Source organism: Ambystoma mexicanum, chromosome 4q, assembly GCF_040938575.1.
Source record: "Ambystoma mexicanum isolate Mex_15411 chromosome 4q, UKY_AmexF1_1, whole genome shotgun sequence".
Classification (NCBI taxonomy): domain Eukaryota; kingdom Metazoa; phylum Chordata; class Amphibia; order Caudata; family Ambystomatidae; genus Ambystoma; species Ambystoma mexicanum.
The window spans coordinates 527,435,683-527,451,804 of NC_090928.1; the positions used below are offsets into that span (position 1 = coordinate 527,435,683).

At 38.2% G+C, this 16,122-nt stretch overlaps 13 non-coding genes across 13 annotated transcripts; all 13 read right to left on the reverse strand.

The window, feature by feature from the left end:
- Nucleotides 1–1,376: 1,376 nt before the first annotated feature.
- Nucleotides 1,377–1,449, reverse strand: TRNAK-CUU (transfer RNA lysine (anticodon CUU)). The gene has a single exon. It is a non-coding gene; the product is annotated as a tRNA-Lys (tRNA).
- A 102-nt stretch (nt 1,450–1,551) lies between these two features.
- Nucleotides 1,552–1,624, reverse strand: TRNAK-CUU (transfer RNA lysine (anticodon CUU)). The gene has a single exon. It is a non-coding gene; the product is annotated as a tRNA-Lys (tRNA).
- Nucleotides 1,625–1,726: 102 nt separating this feature from the next.
- On the reverse strand, nt 1,727–1,799 carry TRNAK-CUU (transfer RNA lysine (anticodon CUU)). Its single transcript has one exon. It is a non-coding gene; the product is annotated as a tRNA-Lys (tRNA).
- A 1,938-nt stretch (nt 1,800–3,737) lies between these two features.
- On the reverse strand, nt 3,738–3,810 carry TRNAK-CUU (transfer RNA lysine (anticodon CUU)). Its single transcript has one exon. It is a non-coding gene; the product is annotated as a tRNA-Lys (tRNA).
- Nucleotides 3,811–4,242: 432 nt separating this feature from the next.
- On the reverse strand, nt 4,243–4,315 carry TRNAK-CUU (transfer RNA lysine (anticodon CUU)). Its single transcript has one exon. It is a non-coding gene; the product is annotated as a tRNA-Lys (tRNA).
- Nucleotides 4,316–4,840: 525 nt separating this feature from the next.
- On the reverse strand, nt 4,841–4,913 carry TRNAK-CUU (transfer RNA lysine (anticodon CUU)). The gene has a single exon. It is a non-coding gene; the product is annotated as a tRNA-Lys (tRNA).
- Nucleotides 4,914–5,015: 102 nt separating this feature from the next.
- TRNAK-CUU (transfer RNA lysine (anticodon CUU)) lies at nt 5,016–5,088 on the reverse strand. The gene has a single exon. It is a non-coding gene; the product is annotated as a tRNA-Lys (tRNA).
- Nucleotides 5,089–7,035: 1,947 nt separating this feature from the next.
- Nucleotides 7,036–7,108, reverse strand: TRNAK-CUU (transfer RNA lysine (anticodon CUU)). Its single transcript has one exon. It is a non-coding gene; the product is annotated as a tRNA-Lys (tRNA).
- Nucleotides 7,109–7,808: 700 nt separating this feature from the next.
- On the reverse strand, nt 7,809–7,881 carry TRNAK-CUU (transfer RNA lysine (anticodon CUU)). Its single transcript has one exon. It is a non-coding gene; the product is annotated as a tRNA-Lys (tRNA).
- Nucleotides 7,882–9,323: 1,442 nt separating this feature from the next.
- Nucleotides 9,324–9,396, reverse strand: TRNAK-CUU (transfer RNA lysine (anticodon CUU)). Its single transcript has one exon. It is a non-coding gene; the product is annotated as a tRNA-Lys (tRNA).
- Nucleotides 9,397–10,096: 700 nt separating this feature from the next.
- TRNAK-CUU (transfer RNA lysine (anticodon CUU)) lies at nt 10,097–10,169 on the reverse strand. Its single transcript has one exon. It is a non-coding gene; the product is annotated as a tRNA-Lys (tRNA).
- A 1,938-nt stretch (nt 10,170–12,107) lies between these two features.
- Nucleotides 12,108–12,180, reverse strand: TRNAK-CUU (transfer RNA lysine (anticodon CUU)). Its single transcript has one exon. It is a non-coding gene; the product is annotated as a tRNA-Lys (tRNA).
- A 1,030-nt stretch (nt 12,181–13,210) lies between these two features.
- Nucleotides 13,211–13,283, reverse strand: TRNAK-CUU (transfer RNA lysine (anticodon CUU)). Its single transcript has one exon. It is a non-coding gene; the product is annotated as a tRNA-Lys (tRNA).
- Between the last annotated feature and the right edge of the window lie 2,839 nt (nt 13,284–16,122).

Consider the following 16,122-nt stretch of genomic DNA (forward strand, 5'->3'; position numbering starts at 1 on the left):
ATATCCGAACGCATTGAAGAATATCAGGAAATAGCCGATTAAACCTGTGTGGAAAAAAGTCTTATTTGTGTTTTCTCCACTTTATTTTATAGTAAGATGATACATACTTTTTCTTTTACAGTGAATACATTAAGGTGTGGTATTGCCCCATTACACATCATCCAGACATGCATTCATATATTACATGTTAACAATGAAAATATTGCAAATATTGTAAAGAGACTTTCAATTTCTATTTTTTTGGTCAAAAAGCACGAAAATTTTAGTTGTTTTCGCCCAACGTGGGGCTCGAACCCACAACCCTGAGATTAAGAGTCTCATGCTCTACCGACTGAGCTAGCCGGGCTCCTTTGGATACCTATAGTTTTCTTCCCTATCCCTGCACTGCCGTTTTCCACAGATAGGATGCTGTGTAATCATAGGCTCTGGTGGAGTTTGGAAAGAAAATACACATCAGCCAGAGGCAGAAATAGTCTAAGAAAGTATCAAACACAATTACCAGTCAATATCAGAACGCATTGAAGAATATCAGGAAATAGCTGATTAAACCTGTGTGGAAAAAAGTCTTATTTGTGTTTTCTCCACTTTATTTTATAGTAAGATGATACATACTTTTTCTTTTACAGTGAATACATTAAGGTGTGGTATTGCCCCATTACACATCATCCAGACATGCATTCATATATTGCATGTTAACAATCAAAATATTGCAAATATTGTAAAGAGAATTTCAATTTCTATTTTTTTGGTCAAAAAGCATTAAAATTTTAGTTGTTTTCGCCCAACGTGGGGCTCGCACCCACGACCCTGAGATTAAGATTCTCATGCTCTACCGACTGAGCTAGCCGGGCTCCTTTGGATACCTATAGTTTTCTTCCCTATCCCTGCACTGCCGTTTTCCACAGATAGGATGCTGTGTAATCATAGGCTCTGGTGGAGTTTGGAAAGAAAATACACATCAGCCAGAGGCAGAAATAGTCTAAGAAAGTATCAAACACAATTACCAGTCAATATCAGAACGCATTGAAGAATATCAGGAAATAGCTGATTAAACCTGTGTGGAAAAAAGTCTTATTTGTGTTTTCTCCACTTTATTTTATAGTAAGATGATACATACTTTTTCTTTTACAGTGAATACATTAAGGTGTGGTATTGCCCCATTACACATCATCCAGACATGCATTCATATATTGCATGTTAACAATGAAAATATTGCAAATATTGTAAAGAGACTTTCAATTTCTATTTTTTTGGTCAAAAAGCACGAAAATTTTAGTTGTTTTCGCCCAACGTTTTCTTCCCTATCCCTGCACTGCCGCTTTCCACAGATAGGATGTATTTTTTTGGTCAAAAAGCACTACAATTTTAGTTGTCTTCGCCCAACGTGGGGCTCGAACCCACGACCCTGAGATTAAGAGTCTCATGCTCTACCGACTGAGCTAGCCGGGCTCCTTTGGATGTCTATAGTTTTCTTCCCTATCCCTGCACTGCCGTTTTCCACAGATAGGATGTATTTTTTTGGTCAAAAAGCACTACAATTTTAGTTGTTTTCGCCCAACGTGGGGCTCGAACCCACGACCCTGAGATTAAGAGTCTCATGCTCTACCGACTGAGCTAGCCGGGCTCCTTTGGATGCCTATAGTTTTCTTCCCTATCCCTGCACTGCCGTTTTCCACAGATAGGATGTATATTTTTGGTCAAAAAGCAGTACAATTTTAGTTGTTTTCGCCCAACGTGGGGCTCGAACCCACGACCCTGAGATTAAGAGTCTCATGCTCTACCGACTGAGCTAGCCGGGCTCTCTTAGATGCCTATAGTTTTCTTCCCTATCCCTGCACTGCCGTTTTCCACAGATAGGATGCTGTGTAATCATAGGCTCTGGTGGAGTTTGGAAAGAAAATACACATCAGCCAGAGGCAGAAATAGTCTAAGAAAGTATCAAACACAATTACCAGTCAATATCCGAACGCATTGAAGAATATCAGGAAATAGCCGATTAAACCTGTGTGGAAAAAAGTCTTATTTGTGTTTTCTCCACTTTATTTTATAGTAAGATGATACATACTTTTTCTTTTACAGTGAATACATTAAGGTGTGGTATTGCCCCATTACACATCATCCAGACATGCATTCATATATTACATGTTAACAATGAAAATATTGCAAATATTGTAAAGAGACTTTCAATTTCTATTTTTTTGGTCAAAAAGCACGAAAATTTTAGTTGTTTTCGCCCAACGTGGGGCTCGAACCCACAACCCTGAGATTAAGAGTCTCATGCTCTACCGACTGAGCTAGCCGGGCTCCTTTGGATACCTATAGTTTTCTTCCCTATCCCTGCACTGCCGTTTTCCACAGATAGGATGCTGTGTAATCATAGGCTCTGGTGGAGTTTGGAAAGAAAATACACATCAGCCAGAGGCAGAAATAGTCTAAGAAAGTATCAAACACAATTACCAGTCAATATCAGAACGCATTGAAGAATATCAGGAAATAGCTGATTAAACCTGTGTGGAAAAAAGTCTTATTTGTGTTTTCTCCACTTTATTTTATAGTAAGATGATACATACTTTTTCTTTTACAGTGAATACATTAAGGTGTGGTATTGCCCCATTACACATCATCCAGACATGCATTCATATATTGCATGTTAACAATCAAAATATTGCAAATATTGTAAAGAGAATTTCAATTTCTATTTTTTTGGTCAAAAAGCATTAAAATTTTAGTTGTTTTCGCCCAACGTGGGGCTCGCACCCACGACCCTGAGATTAAGATTCTCATGCTCTACCGACTGAGCTAGCCGGGCTCCTTTGGATACCTATAGTTTTCTTCCCTATCCCTGCACTGCCGTTTTCCACAGATAGGATGCTGTGTAATCATAGGCTCTGGTGGAGTTTGGAAAGAAAATACACATCAGCCAGAGGCAGAAATAGTCTAAGAAAGTATCAAACACAATTACCAGTCAATATCAGAACGCATTGAAGAATATCAGGAAATAGCTGATTAAACCTGTGTGGAAAAAAGTCTTATTTGTGTTTTCTCCACTTTATTTTATAGTAAGATGATACATACTTTTTCTTTTACAGTGAATACATTAAGGTGTGGTATTGCCCCATTACACATCATCCAGACATGCATTCATATATTGCATGTTAACAATCAAAATATTGCAAATATTGTAAAGAAACTTTCAATTTCTATTTTTTTGGTCAAAAAGCACTAAAATTTTAGTTGTTTTCGCCCAACGTGGGTTTCGCACCCACGACCCTGAGATTAAGAGTCTCATGCTCTACCGACTGAGCTAGCCGGGCTCCTTTGGATGCTTATAGTTTTCTTCCCTATCCCTGCACTGCCGCTTTCCACAGATAGGATGCTGTGTAATCATAGGCTCTGGTGGAGTTTGGAAAGAAAATACACATCAGCCAGAGGCAGAAATAGTCTAAGAAAGTATCAAACACAATTACCAGTCAATATCAGAACGCATTGAAGAATATCAGGAAATAGCCGATTAAACCTGTGTGGAAAAAAGTCTTATTTGTGTTTTCTCCACTTTATTTTATAGTAAGATGATGCATACTTTTTCTTTTACAGTGAATACATTAAGGTATGGTATTGCCCCATTACACATCATCCAGACATGCATTCATATATTGCATGTTAACAATGAAAATATTGCAAAGAGACTTTCAATTTCTATTTTTTTGGTCAAAAAGCACTAAAATTTTAGTTGTTTTTGCCCAACGTGGGGCTCGAACCCACGACCCTGAGATTAAGAGTCTCATGCTCTACCGACTGAGCTAGCCGGGCTCCTTTGGATGCCTGTAGTTTTCTTCCCTATCCCTGCACTGCCGCTTTCCACAGATAGGATGCTGTGTAATCATAGGCTCTGGTGGAGTTTGGAAAGAAAATACACATCAGCCAGAGGCAGAAATAGTCTAAGAAAGTATCAAACACAATTACCAGTCAATATCAGAACGCATTGAAGAATATCAGGAAATAGCCGATTAAACCTGTGTGGAAAAAAGTCTTATTTGTGTTTTCTCCACTTTATTTTATAGTAAGATGATACATACTTTTTCTTTTACAGTGAATACATTAAGGTGTGGTATTGCCCCATTACACATCATCCAGACATGCATTCATATATTGCATGTTAACAATGAAAATATTGCAAATATTGTAAAGAGACTTTCAATTTCTATTTTTTTGGTCAAAAAGCACTAAAATTTTAGTTGTTTTCGCCCAACGTGGGGCTCGAACCCACGACCCTGAGATTAAGAGTCTCATGCTCTACCGACTGAGCTAGCCGGGCTCCTTTGCATGACTATAGTTTTCTTCCCTATCCCTGCACTGCCGTTTTCCACAGATAGGATGCTGTGTAATCATAGGCTCTGGTGGAGTTTGGAAAGAAAATACACATCAGCCAGAGGCAGAAATAGTCTAAGAAAGTATCAAACACAATTACCAGTCAATATCTGAACGCATTGAAGAATATCAGGAAATAGCCGATTAAACCTGTGTGGAAAAAAGTCTTATTTGTGTTTTCTCCACTTTATTTTATAGTAAGATGATACATACTTTTTCTTTTACAGTGAATACATTAAGGTGTGGTATTGCCCCATTACACATCATCCAGACATGCATTCATATATTGCATGTTAACAATGAAAATATTGCAAATATTGTAAAGAGACTTTCAATTTCTATTTTTTTGGTCAAAAAGCACGAAAATTTTAGTTGTTTTCGCCCAACGTTTTCTTCCCTATCCCTGCACTGCCGCTTTCCACAGATAGGATGTATTTTTTTGGTCAAAAAGCACTACAATTTTAGTTGTTTTCGCCCAACGTGGGGCTCGAACCCACGACCCTGAGATTAAGAGTCTCATGCTCTACCGACTGAGCTAGCCGGGCTCCTTTGGATGCCTATAGTTTTCTTCCCTATCCCTGCACTGCCGTTTTCCACAGAATGGATGTATTTTTTTGGTCAAAAAGCACTACAATTTTAGTTTTTTTCGCCCAACGTGGGGCTCGAACCCACGACCCTGAGATTAAGAGTCTCATGCTCTACCGACTGAGCTAGCCGGGCTCCTTTGGATGCCTATAGTTTTCTTCCCTATCCCTGCACTGCCGCTTTCCACAGATAGGATGCTGTGTAATCATAGGCTCTGGTGGAGTTTGGAAAGAAAATACACATCAGCCAGAGGCAGAAATAGTCTAAGAAAGTATCAAACACAATTACCAGTCAATATCAGAACGCATTGAAGAATATCAGGAAATAGCCGATTAAACATGTGTGGAAAAAAGTCTTATTTGTGTTTTCTCCACTTTATTTTATAGTAAGATGATAGATACTTTTTCTTTTACAGTGAATACATTAAGGTGTGGTATTGCCCCATTACACATCATCCAGACATGCATTCATATATTGCATGTTAACAATGAAAATATTGCAAATATTGTAAAGAGACTTTCAATTTCTATTTTTTTGGTCAAAAAGCACTAAAATTTTAGTTGTTTTCGCCCAACGTGGGGCTCGAACCCACAACCCTGAGATTAAGAGTCTCATGCTCTACCGACTGAGCTAGCCGGGCTCCTTTGGATACCTATAGTTTTCTTTCCTATCCCTGCACTGCCGTTTTCCACAGATAGGATGCTGTGTAATCATAGGCTCTGGTGGAGTTTGGAAAGAAAATACACATCAGCCAGAGGCAGAAATAGTCTAAGAAAGTATCAAACACAATTACCAGTCAATATCAGAACGCATTGAAGAATATCAGGAAATAGCTGATTAAACCTGTGTGGAAAAAAGTCTTATTTGTGTTTTCTCCACTTTATTTTATAGTAAGATGATACATACTTTTTCTTTTACAGTGAATACATTAAGGTGTGGTATTGCCCCATTACACATCATCCAGACATGCATTCATATATTGCATGTTAACAATCAAAATATTGCAAATATTGTAAAGAGAATTTCAATTTCTATTTTTTTGGTCAAAAAGCATTAAAATTTTAGTTGTTTTCGCCCAACGTGGGGCTCGCACCCACGACCCTGAGATTAAGATTCTCATGCTCTACCTACTGAGCAAGCCGGGCTCCTTTGGATACCTATAGTTTTCTTCCCTATCCCTGCACTGCCGTTTTCCACAGATAGGATGCTGTGTAATCATAGGCTCTGGTGGAGTTTGGAAAGAAAATACACATCAGCCAGAGGCAGAAATAGTCTAAGAAAGTATCAAACACAATTACCAGTCAATATCAGAACGCATTGAAGAATATCAGGAAATAGCTGATTAAACCTGTGTGGAAAAAAGTCTTATTTGTGTTTTCTCCACTTTATTTTATAGTAAGATGATACATACTTTTTCTTTTACAGTGAATACATTAAGGTGTGGTATTGCCCCATTACACATCATCCAGACATGCATTCATATATTGCATGTTAACAATCAAAATATTGCAAATATTGTAAAGAGACTTTCAATTTCTATTTTTTTGGTCAAAAAGCATTAAAATTTTAGTTGTTTTCGCCCAACGTGGGGCTCGCACCCACGACCCTGAGATTAAGAGTCTCATGCTCTACCGACTGAGCTAGCCAGGCTCCTTTGGATGCCTATAGTTTTCTTCCCTATCCCTGCACTGCCGCTTTCCACAGATAGGATGCTGTGTAATCATAGGCTCTGGTGGAGTTTGGAAAGAAAATACACATCAGCCAGAGGCAGAAATAGTCTAAGAAAGTATCAAACACAATTACCAGTCAATATCAGAACGCATTGAAAAATATCAGGAAATAGCCGATTAAACCTGTGTGGAAAAAAGTCTTATTTGTTTTTTCTCCACTTTATTTTATAGTAAGATGATGCATACTTTTTCTTTTACAGTGAATACATTAAGGTATGGTATTGCCCCATTACACATCATCCAGACATGCATTCATATATTGCATGTTAACAATTAAAATATTGCAAATATTGTAAAGAGACTTTCAATTTCTATTTTTTTGGTCAAAAAGCACTAAAATTTTAGTTGTTTTCGCCCAACGTGGGGCTCGAACCCACGACCCTGAGATTAAGAGTCTCATGCTCTACCGACTGAGCTAGCCGGGCTCCTTTGGATGCCTATAGTTTTCTTCCCTATCCCTGCACTGCCGTTTTCCACAGATAGGATGCTGTGTAATCATAGGCTCTGGTGGAGTTTGGAAAGAAAATACACATCAGCCAGAGGCAGAAATAGTCTAAGAAAGTATCAAACACAATTACCAGTCAATATCTGAACGCATTGAAGAATATCAGGAAATAGCCGATTAAACCTGTGTGGAAAAAAGTCTTATTTGTGTTTTCTCCACTTTATTTTATAGTAAGATGATACATACTTTTTCTTTTACAGTGAATACATTAAGGTGTGGTATTGCCCCATTACACATCATCCAGACATGCATTCATATATTGCATGTTAACAATGAAAATATTGCAAATATTGTAAAGAGACTTTCAATTTCTATTTTTTTGGTCAAAAAGCACGAAAATTTTAGTTGTTTTCGCCCAACGTTTTCTTCCCTATCCCTGCACTGCCGCTTTCCACAGATAGGATGTATTTTTTTGGTCAAAAAGCACTACAATTCTAGTTGTTTTCGCCCAACGTGGGGCTCGAACCCACGACCCTGAGATTAAGAGTCTCATGCTCTACTGACTGAGCTAGCCGGGCTCCTTTGGATGCCTATAGTTTTCTTCCCTATCCCTGCACTGCCGTTTTCCACAGATAGGATGTATTTTTTTGGTCAAAAAGCACTACAATTTTAGTTGTTTTCGCCCAACGTGGGGCTCGAACCCACGACCCTGAGATTAAGAGTCTCATGCTCTACCGACTGAGCTAGCCGGGCTCCTTTTGATGCCTATAGTTTTCTTCCCTATCCCTGCACTGCCGTTTTCCACAGATAGGATGCTGTGTAATCATAGGCTCTGGTGGAGTTTGGAAAGAAAATACACATCAGCCAGAGGCAGAAATAGTCTAAGAAAGTATCAAACACAATTACCAGTCAATATCAGAACGCATTGAAGAATATCAGGAAATAGCTGATTAAACCTGTGTGGAAAAAAGTCTTATTTGTGTTTTCTCCACTTTATTTTATAGTAAGATGATACATACTTTTTCTTTTACAGTGAATACATTAAGGTGTGGTATTGCCCCATTACACATCATCCAGACATGCATTCATATATTGCATGTTAACAATCAAAATATTGCAAATATTGTAAAGAGAATTTCAATTTCTATTTTTTTGGTCAAAAAGCATTAAAATTTTAGTTGTTTTCGCCCAACGTGGGGCTCGCACCCACGACCCTGAGATTAAGATTCTCATGCTCTACCTACTGAGCAAGCCGGGCTCCTTTGGATACCTATAGTTTTCTTCCCTATCCCTGCACTGCCGTTTTCCACAGATAGGATGCTGTGTAATCATAGGCTCTGGTGGAGTTTGGAAAGAAAATACACATCAGCCAGAGGCAGAAATAGTCTAAGAAAGTATCAAACACAATTACCAGTCAATATCAGAACGCATTGAAGAATATCAGGAAATAGCTGATTAAACCTGTGTGGAAAAAAGTCTTATTTGTGTTTTCTCCACTTTATTTTATAGTAAGATGATACATACTTTTTCTTTTACAGTGAATACATTAAGGTGTGGTATTGCCCCATTACACATCATCCAGACATGCATTCATATATTGCATGTTAACAATCAAAATATTGCAAATATTGTAAAGAGACTTTCAATTTCTATTTTTTTGGTCAAAAAGCATTAAAATTTTAGTTGTTTTCGCCCAACGTGGGGCTCGCACCCACGACCCTGAGATTAAGAGTCTCATGCTCTACCGACTGAGCTAGCCGGGCTCCTTTGGATGCCTATAGTTTTCTTCCCTATCCCTGCACTGCCGCTTTCCACAGATAGGATGCTGTGTAATCATAGGCTCTGGTGGAGTTTGGAAAGAAAATACACATCAGCCAGAGGCAGAAATAGTCTAAGAAAGTATCAAACACAATTACCAGTCAATATCAGAACGCATTGAAAAATATCAGGAAATAGCCGATTAAACCTGTGTGGAAAAAAGTCTTATTTGTTTTTTCTCCACTTTATTTTATAGTAAGATGATGCATACTTTTTCTTTTACAGTGAATACATTAAGGTATGGTATTGCCCCATTACACATCATCCAGACATGCATTCATATATTGCATGTTAACAATTAAAATATTGCAAATATTGTAAAGAGACTTTCAATTTCTATTTTTTTGGTCAAAAAGCACTAAAATTTTAGTTGTTTTCGCCCAACGTGGGGCTCGAACCCACGACCCTGAGATTAAGAGTCTCATGCTCTACCGACTGAGCTAGCCGGGCTCCTTTGGATGCCTATAGTTTTCTTCCCTATCCCTGCACTGCCGTTTTCCACAGATAGGATGCTGTGTAATCATAGGCTCTGGTGGAGTTTGGAAAGAAAATACACATCAGCCAGAGGCAGAAATAGTCTAAGAAAGTATCAAACACAATTACCAGTCAATATCTGAACGCATTGAAGAATATCAGGAAATAGCCGATTAAACCTGTGTGGAAAAAAGTCTTATTTGTGTTTTCTCCACTTTATTTTATAGTAAGATGATACATACTTTTTCTTTTACAGTGAATACATTAAGGTGTGGTATTGCCCCATTACACATCATCCAGACATGCATTCATATATTGCATGTTAACAATGAAAATATTGCAAATATTGTAAAGAGACTTTCAATTTCTATTTTTTTGGTCAAAAAGCACGAAAATTTTAGTTGTTTTCGCCCAACGTTTTCTTCCCTATCCCTGCACTGCCGCTTTCCACAGATAGGATGTATTTTTTTGGTCAAAAAGCACTACAATTTTAGTTGTTTTCGCCCAACGTGGGGCTCGAACCCACGACCCTGAGATTAAGAGTCTCATGCTCTACTGACTGAGCTAGCCGGGCTCCTTTGGCTGCCTATAGTTTTCTTCCCTATCCCTGCACTGCCGTTTTCCACAGATAGGATGTATTTTTTTGGTCAAAAAGCACTACAATTTTAGTTGTTTTCGCCCAACGTGGGGCTCGAACCCACGACCCTGAGATTAAGAGTCTCATGCTCTACCGACTGAGCTAGCCGGGCTCCTTTTGATGCCTATAGTTTTCTTCCCTATCCCTGCACTGCCGTTTTCCACAGATAGGATGCTGTGTAATCATAGGCTCTGGTGGAGTTTGGAAAGAAAATACACATCAGCCAGAGGCAGAAATAGTCTAAGAAAGTATCAAACACAATTACCAGTCAATATCAGAACGCATTGAAGAATATCAGGAAATAGCTGATTAAACCTGTTTGGAAAAAAGTCTTATTTGTGTTTTCTCCACTTTATTTTATAGTAAGATGATACATACTTTTTCTTTTACAGTGAATACATTAAGGTGTGGTATTGCCCCATTACACATCATCCAGACATGCATTCATATATTACATGTTAACAATGAAAATATTGCAAATATTGTAAAGAGACTTTCAATTTCTATTTTTTTGGTCAAAAAGCACGAAAATTTTAGTTGTTTTCGCCCAACGTGGGGCTCGAACCCACAACCCTGAGATTAAGAGTCTCATGCTCTACCGACTGAGCTAGCCGGGCTCCTTTGGATACCTATAGTTTTCTTCCCTATCCCTGCACTGCCGTTTTCCACAGATAGGATGCTGTGTAATCATAGGCTCTGGTGGAGTTTGGAAAGAAAATACACATCAGCCAGAGGCAGAAATAGTCTAAGAAAGTATCAAACACAATTACCAGTCAATATCAGAACGCATTGAAGAATATCAGGAAATAGCTGATTAAACCTGTGTGGAAAAAAGTCTTATTTGTGTTTTCTCCACTTTATTTTATAGTAAGATGATACATACTTTTTCTTTTACAGTGAATACATTAAGGTGTGGTATTGCCCCATTACACATCATCCAGACATGCATTCATATATTGCATGTTAACAATCAAAATATTGCAAATATTGTAAAGAGAATTTCAATTTCTATTTTTTTGGTCAAAAAGCATTAAAATTTTAGTTGTTTTCGCCCAACGTGGGGCTCGCACCCACGACCCTGAGATTAAGATTCTCATGCTCTACCGACTGAGCTAGCCGGGCTCCTTTGGATACCTATAGTTTTCTTCCCTATCCCTGCACTGCCGTTTTCCACAGATAGGATGCTGTGTAATCATAGGCTCTGGTGGAGTTTGGAAAGAAAATACACATCAGCCAGAGGCAGAAATAGTCTAAGAAAGTATCAAACACAATTACCAGTCAATATCAGAACGCATTGAAGAATATCAGGAAATAGCTGATTAAACCTGTGTGGAAAAAAGTCTTATTTGTGTTTTCTCCACTTTATTTTATAGTAAGATGATACATACTTTTTCTTTTACAGTGAATACATTAAGGTGTGGTATTGCCCCATTACACATCATCCAGACATGCATTCATATATTGCATGTTAACAATCAAAATATTGCAAATATTGTAAAGAGACTTTCAATTTCTATTTTTTTGGTCAAAAAGCACTAAAATTTTAGTTGTTTTCGCCCAACGTGGGTTTCGCACCCACGACCCTGAGATTAAGAGTCTCATGCTCTACCGACTGAGCTAGCCGGGCTCCTTTGGATGCTTATAGTTTTCTTCCCTATCCCTGCACTGCCGCTTTCCACAGATAGGATGCTGTGTAATCATAGGCTCTGGTGGAGTTTGGAAAGAAAATACACATCAGCCAGAGGCAGAAATAGTCTAAGAAAGTATCAAACACAATTACCAGTCAATATCAGAACGCATTGAAGAATATCAGGAAATAGCCGATTAAACCTGTGTGGAAAAAAGTCTTATTTGTGTTTTCTCCACTTTATTTTATAGTAAGATGATGCATACTTTTTCTTTTACAGTGAATACATTAAGGTATGGTATTGCCCCATTACACATCATCCAGACATGCATTCATATATTGCATGTTAACAATGAAAATATTGCAAAGAGACTTTCAATTTCTATTTTTTTGGTCAAAAAGCACTAAAATTTTAGTTGTTTTTGCCCAACGTGGGGCTCGAACCCACGACCCTGAGATTAAGAGTCTCATGCTCTACCGACTGAGCTAGCCGGGCTCCTTTGGATGCCTATAGTTTTCTTCCCTATCCCTGCACTGCCGCTTTCCACAGATAGGATGCTGTGTAATCATAGGCTCTGGTGGAGTTTGGAAAGAAAATACACATCAGCCAGAGGCAGAAATAGTCTAAGAAAGTATCAAACACAATTACCAGTCAATATCAGAACGCATTGAAGAATATCAGGAAATAGCCGATTAAACCTGTGTGGAAAAAAGTCTTATTTGTGTTTTCTCCACTTTATTTTATAGTAAGATGATACATACTTTTTCTTTTACAGTGAATACATTAAGGTGTGGTATTGCCCCATTACACATCATCCAGACATGCATTCATATATTGCATGTTAACAATGAAAATATTGCAAATATTGTAAAGAGACTTTCAATTTCTATTTTTTTGGTCAAAAAGCACTAAAATTTTAGTTGTTTTCGCCCAACGTGGGGCTCAAACCCACGACCCTGAGATTAAGAGTCTCATGCTCTACCGACTGAGCTAGCCGGGCTCCTTTGCATGACTATAGTTTTCTTCCCTATCCCTGCACTGCCGTTTTCCACAGATAGGATGCTGTGTAATCATAGGCTCTGGTGGAGTTTGGAAAGAAAATACACATCAGCCAGAGGCAGAAATAGTCTAAGAAAGTATCAAACACAATTACCAGTCAATATCTGAACGCATTGAAGAATATCAGGAAATAGCCGATTAAACCTGTGTGGAAAAAAGTCTTATTTGTGTTTTCTCCACTTTATTTTATAGTAAGATGATACATACTTTTTCTTTTACAGTGAATACATTAAGGTGTGGTATTGCCCCATTACACATCATCCAGACATGCATTCATATATTGCATGTTAACAATGAAAATATTGCAAATATTGTAAAGAGACTTTCAATTTCTATTTTTTTGGTCAAAAAGCACGAAAATTTTAGTTGTTTTCGCCCAACGTTTTCTTCCCTATCCCTGCACTGCCGCTTTCCACAGATAGGATGTATTTTTTTGGTCAAAAAGCACTACAATTTTAGTTGTTTTCGCCCAACGTGGGGCTCGAACCCACGACCCTGAGATTAAGAGTCTCATGCTCTACCGACTGAGCTAGCCGGGCTCCTTTGGATGCCTATAGTTTTCTTCCCTATCCCTGCACTGCCGTTTTCCACAGAATGGATGTATTTTTTTGGTCAAAAAGCACTACAATTTTAGTTTTTTTCGCCCAACGTGGGGCTCGAACCCACGACCCTGAGATTAAGAGTCTCATGCTCTACCGACTGAGCTAGCCGAGCTCCTTTGGATGCCTATAGTTTTCTTCCCTATCCCTGCACTGCCGCTTTCCACAGATAGGATGCTGTGTAATCATAGGCTCTGGTGGAGTTTGGAAAGAAAATACACATCAGCCAGAGGCAGAAATAGTCTAAGAAAGTATCAAACACAATTACCAGTCAATATCAGAACGCATTGAAGAATATCAGGAAATAGCCGATTAAACATGTGTGGAAAAAAGTCTTATTTGTGTTTTCTCCACTTTATTTTATAGTAAGATGATAGATACTTTTTCTTTTACAGTGAATACATTAAGGTGTGGTATTGCCCCATTACACATCATCCAGACATGCATTCATATATTGCATGTTAACAATGAAAATATTGCAAATATTGTAAAGAGACTTTCAATTTCTATTTTTTTGGTCAAAAAGCACTAAAATTTTAGTTGTTTTCGCCCAACGTGGGGCTCGAACCCACAACCCTGAGATTAAGAGTCTCATGCTCTACCGACTGAGCTAGCCGGGCTCCTTTGGATACCTATAGTTTTCTTTCCTATCCCTGCACTGCCGTTTTCCACAGATAGGATGCTGTGCAATCATAGGCTCTGGTGGAGTTTGGAAAGAAAATACACATCAGCCAGAGGCAGAAATAGTCTAAGAAAGTATCAAACACAATTACCAGTCAATATCAGAACGCATTGAAGAATATCAGGAAATAGCTGATTAAACCTGTGTGGAAAAAAGTCTTATTTGTGTTTTCTCCACTTTATTTTATAGTAAGATGATACATACTTTTTCTTTTACAGTGAATACATTAAGGTGTGGTATTGCCCCATTACACATCATCCAGACATGCATTCATATATTGCATGTTAACAATCAAAATATTGCAAATATTGTAAAGAGAATTTCAATTTCTATTTTTTTGGTCAAAAAGCATTAAAATTTTAGTTGTTTTCGCCCAACGTGGGGCTCGCACCCACGACCCTGAGATTAAGATTCTCATGCTCTACCTACTGAGCAAGCCGGGCTCCTTTGGATACCTATAGTTTTCTTCCCTATCCCTGCACTGCCGTTTTCCACAGATAGGATGCTGTGTAATCATAGGCTCTGGTGGAGTTTGGAAAGAAAATACACATCAGCCAGAGGCAGAAATAGTCTAAGAAAGTATCAAACACAATTACCAGTCAATATCAGAACGCATTGAAGAATATCAGGAAATAGCTGATTAAACCTGTGTGGAAAAAAGTCTTATTTGTGTTTTCTCCACTTTATTTTATAGTAAGATGATACATACTTTTTCTTTTACAGTGAATACATTAAGGTGTGGTATTGCCCCATTACACATCATCCAGACATGCATTCATATATTGCATGTTAACAATCAAAATATTGCAAATATTGTAAAGAGACTTTCAATTTCTATTTTTTTGGTCAAAAAGCATTAAAATTTTAGTTGTTTTCGCCCAACGTGGGGCTCGCACCCACGACCCTGAGATTAAGAGTCTCATGCTCTACCGACTGAGCTAGCCGGGCTCCTTTGGATGCCTATAGTTTTCTTCCCTATCCCTGCACTGCCGTTTTCCACAGATAGGATGGTGTGTAATCATAGGCTCTGGTGGAGTTTGGAAAGAAAATACACATCAGCCAGAGGCAGAAATAGTCTAAGAAAGTATCAAACACAATTACCAGTCAATATCAGAACGCATTGAAGAATATCAGGAAATAGCCGATTAAACCTGTGTGGAAAAAAGTCTTATTTGAGTTTTCTCCACTTTATTTTATAGTAAGATGATACATACTTTTTCTTTTACAGTGAATACATTAAGGTGTGGTATTGCCCCATTACACATCATCCAGACATGCATTCATATATTGCATGTTAACAATCAAAATATTGCAAATATTGTAAAGAGACTTTCAATTTCTATTTTTTTGGTCAAAAAGCACTAAAATTTTAGTTGTTTTCGCCCAACGTGGGGCTCGAACCCACAACCCTGAGATTAAGAGTCTCATGCTCTACCGACTGAGCTAGCCGGGCTCCTTTGGATACCTATAGTTTTCTTTCCTATCCCTGCACTGCCGTTTTCCACAGATAGGATGCTGTGTAATCATAGGCTCTGGTGGAGTTTGGAAAGAAAATACACATCAGCCAGAGGCAGAAATAGTCTAAGAAAGTATCAAACACAATTACCAGTCAATATCAGAACGCATTGAAGAATATCAGGAAATAGCTGATTAAACCTGTGTGGAAAAAAGTCTTATTTGTGTTTTCTCCACTTTATTTTATAGTAAGATGATACATACTTTTTCTTTTACAGTGAATACATTAAGGTGTGGTATTGCCCCATTACACATCATCCAGACATGCATTCATATATTGCATGTTAACAATCAAAATATTGCAAATATTGTAAAGAGAATTTCAATTTCTATTTTTTTGGTCAAAAAGCATTAAAATTTTAGTTGTTTTCGCCCAACGTAGGGCTCGCACCCACGACCCTGAGATTAAGAGTCTCATGCTCTACCGCCTGAGCTAGCCGGGCTCCTTTGTATGCCTATAGTTTTCTTCCCTATCCCTGCACTGCCGTTTTCCACAGATAGGATGCTGTGTAATCATAGGCTCTGGTGGAGTTTGGAAAGAAAATACACATCAGCCAGAGGCAGAAATAGTCTAAGAAAGTA